Source organism: Silene latifolia, chromosome X (assembly GCF_048544455.1).
Source record: "Silene latifolia isolate original U9 population chromosome X, ASM4854445v1, whole genome shotgun sequence".
Lineage (NCBI taxonomy): Eukaryota > Viridiplantae > Streptophyta > Magnoliopsida > Caryophyllales > Caryophyllaceae > Silene > Silene latifolia.
Genome location: NC_133537.1, coordinates 64,001,383 through 64,011,920, shown reverse-complemented (window position 1 = coordinate 64,011,920; position 10,538 = coordinate 64,001,383). Strand labels below are relative to the sequence as shown.

Genomic DNA, 10,538 nt, shown 5'->3' with positions numbered 1-10,538 from the left:
TGAATAAAGATTTGAGCATTTCATTCCCAAAAAGCCTTTTGTCAAGCCACTTGGTCGAGTTTGGGACGATCCATGACCTCTACTTTTGTAGAGAATTCGAGACTTGTCATGTCATATGCTACTAGCATCATAGGGATCATCATTCCACCACCATCCGATCGCTCTTGACGAAAGCATTTGGAAATTAAGGACGAAAGTAGTCTAGTTTAACACCATTTGGAGGTGATTTAGTGCCATCCTCTTAGACTTAGTAATTTGTTGAACTAGTATTTGTGAAGGATTACATGCTCTTAAATTTGTTCCTCTTTAGTGCCTCCGCCACTTGATGAGGAAGTGGCTATTCTTTTTGTAGATGCATCCATTATGTGTTTTTGTGTGCTTAAAGTTTGGATGTGTCGCCATTTTGGCAAGACCCACCTTGCCTTGCAAGAAGGCATCCTACCTCATGGTTGTCTTGTTGTGAGTTGAAAGGGCGGAGTGAGGCCCGCTAATTGTCTCATATCGGCTATATTATTAGGATAGGTTAGTATTGGTCCTAGTCTTTGTCACCTCTTTACTCGGGACGAGCAAAGGTTCGGTTTGGGGATATTTGATGTGACCATAATTAGCGCATATTTAGCCCCCGAATTAGCCTTGTTCCCATGCTTTTTAGTGCTTATTTGGGTCATTTCTTATCTTTAGTTCTTTGTTTTGCATATTCTTTGAGATTTTGATCCCTTGGTAGGAAAGGAGTAAGAATCTTGCATTTTCATGGCAAAACGAGACTAAATTGATCGAATTCAATGACCAAGAATCAAGGAGAGACAAGATTAGAAGGCCTTTGTACATATTATAGTAGAAGAGCAAAGTTGAGAAAGGATCCTTGAGTCCCCGAGGAAATCCCCAAGGAATTTGTGAAGAAAAGGGAAGAAAAGAAGAAGATTTGTTGCTGACTGACAATCCGAGAGGATTGTCACCAATCCGTCCGTCCTGCAGCAGCACAATCCGAGCGGCTTTGCCTTAATCCGCTCGGATTCCCCCTCCACAATCCGTCCGGATTCCCCTGAATCCGCTCGGATTCCAACGCCAGAATCCGCCCGTCCCGACCTTATTCCGCCTTGATTCCAAAGACAAAGACGGATTGTCTTCTCCAAGCTACGAAGAAAGAAGCCCTTCTCTCGAAAAATACCCCTAACTCCTCCTTGCTCAATCTAAAAAGTGTAATTACTAGTTTAGCCCTTAGTTAACCCTAATGCATCCTCCCTAATTTCCACTATAAATACCCCATTAGTCCAATTAGAGGGGCATGTTCTTCTTATCAATAATTAGTGTAGTTAATATCAATCAAATCTGTCTTTAATATTGTAATCAAGTATTAATCAAGTTTTAATCCAAGTTTTAGTTCTTTAATCTCTCTTTTGTTCATCCTTTATTTTGGGTAATTGAAGATTATTTGGGTTATTGTTGGGAGATTGACAACCATTCAATCAAGCATTCAAGTACTTCTTTTATCTTTGCTTTATTATTGGAATCATTAGTAGGTATAATATCTTAATCCCTTTTAATTATTGTTAATTACTTTCATTTATTCATCATGTTTCATATTGTTGGTATGATTGACAACCTTGCTAGCATGATCAACATGATAATGAGTGAGTAGTCTCTTAGCTAGGGTTAATGGGTGATTAGGGGAAACCAACATGGGGAATGATTCATGCTTAAATTAATGTGCTTTCATGTTTTATTTGCTTGCTTGTTTTGATCTCAACTCATGCACATGTTATATTTGATGAAATGCTAAGCCTATGAATCCTTGCATTTACTATCATCTTCTATCTTTTCAATGAGACTTGTAAGACATAACCCAACTCGAGTCTCATTAGACCATGCATGTTGTTGAGTAGGGAAGACTAAGTCGACTTGTAGGTGTTGTACAATCTAATCGATTCGGCTCCGGGGCCCAAACTTTCCTAGGATTGTAAGATATAACCCAACTCAATCCATCACAACAATAATTGCTAGCTTATAATTTGAGAACATGTTTGTATGATCATATCCCATGATTCCCCTATGATCCCATGACACCCTAGTGCCTTTAATTAATTGTTTACACCCCTTTAATTCATCTTGCTTGTTTATTTTCATTGCTATTTTAGTTTAGTGACCTTCTACATCAACCCAATTTGTGACACCCCTTAGACACCACTAGTTGCAATAGAAATATCATTTCAATACCCGTCCCTTGGGATCCGACCTTTACTTGCCTCTTTACTAATTGTAGAGTTGTTTGTGAAGCTATAAATTGTGTTTTGATTCGACCGTGACCCAACGACCACATCTTAATTTGTGAACACTTAGCGGGATCGCATCACACATACTCCAACACGGTGAACCCAGAGCTTCTTACACAACAAGAGGTTCACAGGAGCAAGGCAATATTGGAAGGGGAGGACGTTGGTTCCCTCCGATGTAGGTCACATATAGTTTTGTACAAGGGGTTTTTGGTAAGTGATCAAGTAGTAGATTTCATTAGGGACAGACAATTGTTCTTTATTCATAGGATAGTAGGTTTGAAGTTTAATGTGGATTTAATAAGCGCTTTGGTTGAGAGATGGAGGCCGGAAACCCATTCCTTTCACTTGACTGTTGGCGAGGCTACTGTGACCTTGCAAGATGTTCAAGTATTGTTAGGGCTAAGGATTAGAGGGGATATTGTTAGTGGAACAACCGCCTATAATTGGCCAATATTGCCAAATGAACTCTTAGGAAAAACACCGGGTGATGGAGATCTTAAAGGGGCTTCCTTAAGGATTGGTTGGTTGTTGGAAAAATTTAGCGGTCTTCCGGAATATGCAAATGAAGAAGTTCTACATCAATATGTGAGAGCGTATTTGCTTATCTTAATGGCAACTATCATGTTTCCGGATAAGAGTGATAATTGTAATACTACGGTTTTCTAAGTCTGTTACTCGGCCGAATATGGCTTACTCGGCCGAGTAGGTGTGTCGTGTGTTTCTGGACAGACTACTGCCCAGGAATATTCGGCCGAGTATGGGAATACTCGACCGAGTAGAGGATACTCGGCCGAGTATACTCTATACTCGACTGAGTATCCGGTCTGACGATGTTATTTCCGCGATTTGATTTAGAGAGGATTAGAGATATAAACGAGGATTTCAGTTTCTTAATCATTTTTAACAAAACCTAAACTTACAACATAACTCTAATCACCTCCAAATCTCTCTCTCAAGTTCGTGTATCTTTCGCGAGTCTTGTTCATCCTCCCTTATGTCGATTGTGTCGGCAAGCCTCTAATTCTATGAGTTTCATCAATTTGTCTCTTAGGGTTCTGCCCTAGTTTATGATTTGGGGTAAAGGGGATTTTGGCATGTTTGTGATTGGAATTGTATGATTGTTTTTAGGTGAAGATTTCGTAGAGGAGCCGTTTTAGCCTGCTTGATTGTCTCATTTCAGTTTGTGCTAAGGTAGGGTTTCCCTACTCGGTTTACTGTTTAATTGATTTAAGATATGTGTTGTAATTGCTTGTACGATTGATATTGTTTTTAGTTGATGTTGTTGGAGTGGAGTTGGTGTTGGTGTTGAGATGGTTAATGATGTTCGCGACGTGCATTCTCGGCTGAGTGGAGTCACTTGCTGGAGTGGCTTCACGCCCTAGTTTCGCCCTCTATGGAACCCGCCACAGGAGGGGATGTGCACATTAATGAACAGGGTATCGCTCATTGATGAGTGGGGGCTTAGATGGGCAAGGCTGCGGTCCCCCACTGGTAGGGCTACACACTTTAGTGTCTAGTCAGTTATGAGATGTGATTGGGTGTTGGAGGTGGATTGTAAACAGCTGTTTTTCTTATCGTACTTTGTCTTATTTTGATTATGCAGTAAACTGACCCCGTTGTTGTTTTCTAAATCTGTGTTGATCCATTCGGAGATGGTGAGCAGATTGTAACAGGTGATGATGATCTTTAGCTTCGGGGGACGAGATGGGGAGTAATCACTCGAGTCTAGCTTCCGCTGTCATGAGACTTTGCTTTAGTTTCAGTTGTTGAGTTCTAGAAAACATTTGTTTTGGATTTGGTTTTGGAACATGTATTCGTTAATTCTTTATACTTTAATAAATGTTATTTTGGAATGGTAACTTTGATATACTAGCCTCGGAAAACCGAGATGGTAGCAGTCTCCCATGCTAGGGTGGTCTTGGTAAGGCACTTGGTATGTGAGGGTGTTACAAAGTGGTATCAGAGCGACGATTCTGGAACCTAAAACTAATGAACCTAATGAACATAGGGAGTCTAAATAAAATGAACCCGGGGAGAGTTGTTTGGAGTTACCGCAAAGACTTGGGAGACGTCCCGAAGTCGCATTGAGGCCCTTACGATCTCGAGCTGGTCAAATGGGGGAGTCTTGGGAACCGTTGTGTGTTTAAAGCTATGTGTGTGGTACTTGTAGCTTATGAATGTTATGAAGTTGTTGGACGAAATGATAAGAGAATTGCGTAATTTGAACATGGTGATATGTGAAATGTGAATTGCACATGATCGACCTCGAGCATGATATGTGTTTATTACTTGGCTTTTGAAACGGTAGTAAAGTATCGAATATATATATACACACACACACACATATATATATATATATATATATATATATATATAGAGGATACTTAATATTTTATTTATTTTATAGGATACTTAATATTTTATAGGATAATCAACCCTTAATTTTCATTAGAATGACATTAGTAATTAGTATATTCTATTTAATTTAATCCGAATTCGGGCCAAGTAGCTTTTCTTTTATTGATTGTATAAGGAAAGAAATACTTGTTTTGCACTTTTGTAGACACGGTCTATTAAACTACAAAGTTTCTTTGACAATGTTGCCAATGAAATTGACCATTGACCAAAGATCTTTTTGAAACCCGGGCTTAAAAAAACGAGAATTTTTTGCTAGAGTTGGTATAATGTAGGGTATTCCTAAACCTATTTCTTATAATCAACTGTAGTTGGTTCATTGGGCTGAAATGAAATGTTTAATAGTCAATTTATCCCTAGGGTTTTGCTTCTAACAATTAAAGTTAGAGTTAGGTATAATATACCTATTAAAGGGGGTAATTGAATCCGTTATTATATGTTTGCTCTAATTTTTGTTGTTTTTGATGTTGAAACGGTTTTTCTTTATCCATGGGCAATGAGTTTCGATATATTGGGCGTATCCGTATTTATAGAAGCTTTAATTTTCGTGCTTATCCTAATTGTTGGTTCAGTTTATGCATGGCGAAAAGGAGCATTGGAATGGTCTTAATCCCCGAAAATTTATACAATAAAAAAAGTAAAAAAAAGATGGAAATAGTTATGAATTCTATTGAGTTTCCACTACTTAATCAAATAACCCAAAACTCAGTTATTTCAACTACTTCAAATGATTTTTCAAATTGGTCAAGACTCTCTAGTTTATGGCCGCTTCTCTATGGGACCAACTGTTGTTTCATTGAATTTGCTTCATTAATAGGCTCGCGATTTGACTTTGACTGTTATGGGCTGGTACCAAGATCGAGCCCTAGACAAGCGGACCTAATTTTAACAAAAATTCTACAAAGAATAATGAAAATGACGCCTTCTTTAGTGAGATTATATGAGCAAATGCCCGAACCTAAATATGTTATTGCTATGGGAGCGTGTACAATTACGGGGGATGTTCAGACCGATTCCTACAAGATCTGTTTCGGGGGTCGATAAACTAATTCCCGTGGATGTCTATTTGCCGGGCTGTCCTCCAAAACCGGAAGCAGTTATAGATGCTATAACAAAGCTTCGTAAGAAAATATCTAGGGAAATTTATCAAGATAGGATTAAATCTCAACAGAAAAATCGATGTTTTACTATCAACCAGAAGTTTCGGGTTGGGCGGAGCATTCATACGGGAAATTATGATCAAGGATTACTTTATAAATATAAATCTCCATTTACTTCAGAGATTCTTCCCGAAACATTTTTCGAATACAAAAATTCAGTATCTTCCCAGGAATTAGTGAATTAAATGGGATTCACTTTTGTGTAATTGTAAACATAAGCGGCGGATTCATTTTCATAAATTTATCCTAAAAAAAAAGAATGTGGGAGATATAAACAAGATGCAGGGTCGTTTGTCTGTTTGGCTAGCCAAACATGGGCTAGTTCATAGATCTTTAGGCTTTGATTACCGAGGAATAGAGACTTTACAAATTAAGCCCGACGATTGGCATTCCATTGTTGTTATTTTATACGTATATGGTTACAATTATCTACGTTCTCAATGTGCCTATGACGTAGCCCCGGGAGGGCTGTTATCTAGTGTGTATCATCTTACGAGATTAGAGTATGGTGCGGATCAACCGGAAGAGGTATGTATAAAAGTATTTGCTCCAAGGAGTCATCCTAGAATTCCGTCCGTGTTCTGGGTTTGGAAAAGCGCGGATTTTCAAGAAAGGGAATCTTATGATATGTTGGGAATTTCATATGATAACCATCCGCGCCTAAAACGCATTTTAATGCCCGAGAGTTGGGTATGATGGCCTTTACGTAAGGATTATATTGTACCCAATTTTTACGAAATACAAGATGCGTATTAAACGATAAAAAACTAATTTAACTTCTACAGTATGAGGTAGCTAAAGACTGTTTGTATGTTCTAGATCAAACAGAATAATAGATTTTCCGTTGGTATTATGGATATGGATGGAGAAAAAAGAAAAGACAAATTTAAATTTTTTTGAATGAGCTAAGAGCCAATAGAATGAACTAAAAAGTTCTGTATCCTGAACTTTGTACCGCGCATACATTAATAACTTACACTTACTTAGACAGGTTACGTAAAGTCATAGGATGCATGAGGAAAAGAAAAAATATAAATCCATACAGAAATCTATATTAAAATGAAAGGTAATCCGATTGGAATATATATGAAGTATTATATTAAAATGTATTTTACATAAGAGGAAACCCAATAGCAGCAAAAAATTAAAACCCTAAAAAAAGGGTTTCTTTTTTAAACTATCTACCCATCCAATTTTTAGATAGATGGGGTATTTCGCACGATAACTAGCTAAATAACTTACTTATGTGTCATGATCTCGACTTGTATATCGACTCATAATCGTCAATTTCTAGGTATAGAATAAAAAAAACACAAATGTGCCAGGAACCAGATTTGAACTGGTGACACGAGGATTTTCAGTCCTCTGCTCTACCAGCTGAGCTATCCCGACCATTCCCTTTTCTGGTGCACCATCTCCCCATTTTACGAGATAACTTGGGTTTGTGTCAATTAGTCAATCAATTAAAAGGATGAAAAGTATTACAATTATATAGGTACCGGAATTTTTGGGGTCTTCAAAAAGAGGAACTCTGTATATAATTTTACATAAGTTTTATATTAATATATAAAAATGTAAAAATATGGATTAGGAATTACTCAACGGAGTACTGCCTGCTCAAATAAAAGATATTTTTTTGTCCTCCTATCATATATATTATAAGACTTGTAATAAGATTAAAAAAAATATATATATAGGAACAAAACCATCTTTAACTTTAAAATGGTAATGCAAAAAAAAGATAATTTGTTACGGAGTGAAAAAAGCTTTTGGGGATAGAGGGACTTGAACCCTCACGATTTTAAAAGTCGACGGATTTTTCTCTTACTATAAATTTCATTGTTGTCAGTATTGACATGTAGAACGGGACTCTATCTTTATTCTCATCCGATTAATCAGTTCTTCACAAGATCTATCAGACTATGGAGTGAGTGTGAATGTTTTGATGAATAAATATGGATTCCACTTTTAACTTGGAATCGATTCACAACAATTCTTGCATTTTAAATTTCCTATTATAAATTATAAATCTCTACTATATATATATATATATATATATATATATATATATATATATATATATATATATATATATATATATATATATATATATATAAAATACTATATTATTTTATATATCTCAAAATTAGAAAAACAAATACGAGAATGATTTGGGTTGTCATTAATCATTTCAAGACGTATATTCTTCACCCTTTTTCTTGGTTTGGAATTTAGGGGAAGAAGTCTTATACTTATAACAACACAAAACCCCATTTGTTAGAAATGACTCCCTTTGAGTCTCTGCACCTATCCTTTTTTTCTTGCTTTCTTAATACCTTTTTTTGCTTTTGAAAAAAGGAGTTGGCTCAGGATTGCCCTTTTTTTTTTTTTAATTCCAGGGTTTCTCTGAATTTGAAAGTTTTCACTTAGTAGGTTTCCATACTAAGGCTCAAGCCAATTAAGTCCATAGCGTCTACCGATTTCGCCATATCCCCATTATATTTTATAAAATTAGGACCCCAATGGGATGTCCCCCCCTTCCGTACCTCTCGCATTTTTTAGATTTTATACAGATTAATATACCGAAAAGTTTTTTCCTCTTTTTTTTTCTATTTAATTTCTATTGGAAAGACTATAAATTTGAAACTTGCTTTGATCTAATCCGACATTAGTAATTAGTATATTCTATTTAATTTAATCCGAATTCGGGCCAAGTAGCTTTTCTTTTATTGATTGTATAAGGAAAGAAATACTTTTATTGATTGTCATTGTGGACAATGAGCCCACGGGGGCGCTTGGGAGGAGAACAAACGTTTGCATTTGTGGAGTCGCCCCCAATTTATTGTGGAAAATTGGAAACCGTTCGAATACCTCGTGCCATGTCAAGACACAAAGTAGTGGCATGAATACCAAGAACTCGTTACCCTTAGCATTCTATGTCTAGAATGACTCTCGCGGATGCCAATGAACACGGATGTTCACAGAGATATGGAGTAAGGGGTGAGGGTACGTATTAGGAAACTCTTTTGATCGAACACCTAATCCCGCCCGCCTCGATAGCGGCCTCTACTAATGATTAGGGACATCATCTATACTCGATATATCGTCGATTACATGCATGCAATGCAACATCCAAGTTTTAATCCTAGCATGTGAAGAATTAGACTAAGTCGGTTAACACGTAACTTAGCATACAATTCATATCGAAGTAGGATTTAATGCTCAATTACATGTGAAGGCATACAAATGATACAAGAAATATGATAAATACAATAAATAAAATTACAATAATGAATATTACAATAATTACAATGGGTTTAACGATTTATGTCGAAAATACCTTTAAAACGGATAATTTGAGAAAAAGAATGAAAGAATGAATCAACGAACAGATAAGTAGACGATAATACGGTTAATAGTTAATTATACGTAAACTAATTAAACTAGGTCAAGCAACAACGGAGGTTCAGTGGCAGAAATCAACCTGGAACAGGCGCAGCAGGACTGCGCCCTTTGGAAGAGGCGCAGCAGTTGTTGCGTCTGTTCCAAGGGTGAGTTCTGGCTGTGAAGCCGGAACTGCAAATCGTTAATGTAAATTGGTGAATTTAATGGTTAATTAATATACTTACTCGGATGAAAGTGATTATCAAGTTATTTACATGTGATTGATGGTCATAAAAGCAATAAAACATGGATGAGACGGATTAAAGACGGATTATTTACATGAATGAACGATTGATTAATGACATGGGTGAACAAAATAGGTTAAATATGACGAATTAACGACAAATTAATGACGAATATGACAAAAGACAGATGAAAATATATCAAAGATCGAATTCCAGAAACCCGATATGAACAAATCGAATTTCTACAACCCGGATTGATTTTAATGACGAAAACCCGCAAATATTGGATTATAAGGGATTTAAGTCGAATTTTAATGATGGATTAAACGTGTTAATGATGAACAATAATATACAGGTGAAATTATTATGCTATTGTATCAAAGAATTAAAGAAAACAAACGAAAACATACAAAGAACGATGGATTAACAGAGGATGAAAGAAGAAGAAAGGAAGCAGGAACTGCGACAGCCTCACGAAGAGGCGCAGCAGGATCTGCGCTCCTTCGAAGAGGCGCAGCAGTTGCTACGTCCTTTCTCGATGGTCTGTCTTCTGGAAATCCGTAAAAAGGGGTTTAAACGAGGTTTTATAAATTGGCTTTAAGAGGTGTTTTCGACATAAACCTTACAATATGATGATACAAAAAGTAAATAACAATAATAAAAGAGAGATTTACACCCTCAGACTTACATGTTTGACGAAACGAGATGAACTAAGTTATCGATTAGTGATGCTCGACTCGAATGTAGACGAAAGTGCCCTCGTAAGAGGAAAACGATTAGATTAATTAAGTTGATTGATGTGGAGTTGGTCAAATTGGTCGGTCATGCAAACGAGGCTGGTACTCAGAAGGATCCGAGCTTACGTGGTCGAATGTTCAAGCATGTAGACGCCAAAAAGTAAGAACAAAGGTCTAGAATGCAAAGGGAGAAGAGAAGGGCGGACACTCGCGTGAGAAATATGAGGAGCGAAGGCTCCTATTTATACTAATCACGTGAAGGAATAGGGTTTTCGGAGAGACTTTGGAAGTGAATCTCGGAAAGATATGAAAAAGATATGAAAA

The 10,538-nt window shown here is 36.8% G+C and overlaps 1 non-coding gene across 1 annotated transcript; it reads right to left on the bottom strand.

The window, feature by feature from the left end:
- Positions 1 to 7,167: 7,167 nt before the first annotated feature.
- Positions 7,168 to 7,240, bottom strand: TRNAF-GAA (transfer RNA phenylalanine (anticodon GAA)). Its single transcript has one exon. It is a non-coding gene; the product is annotated as a tRNA-Phe (tRNA).
- Positions 7,241 to 10,538: the final 3,298 nt, after the last annotated feature.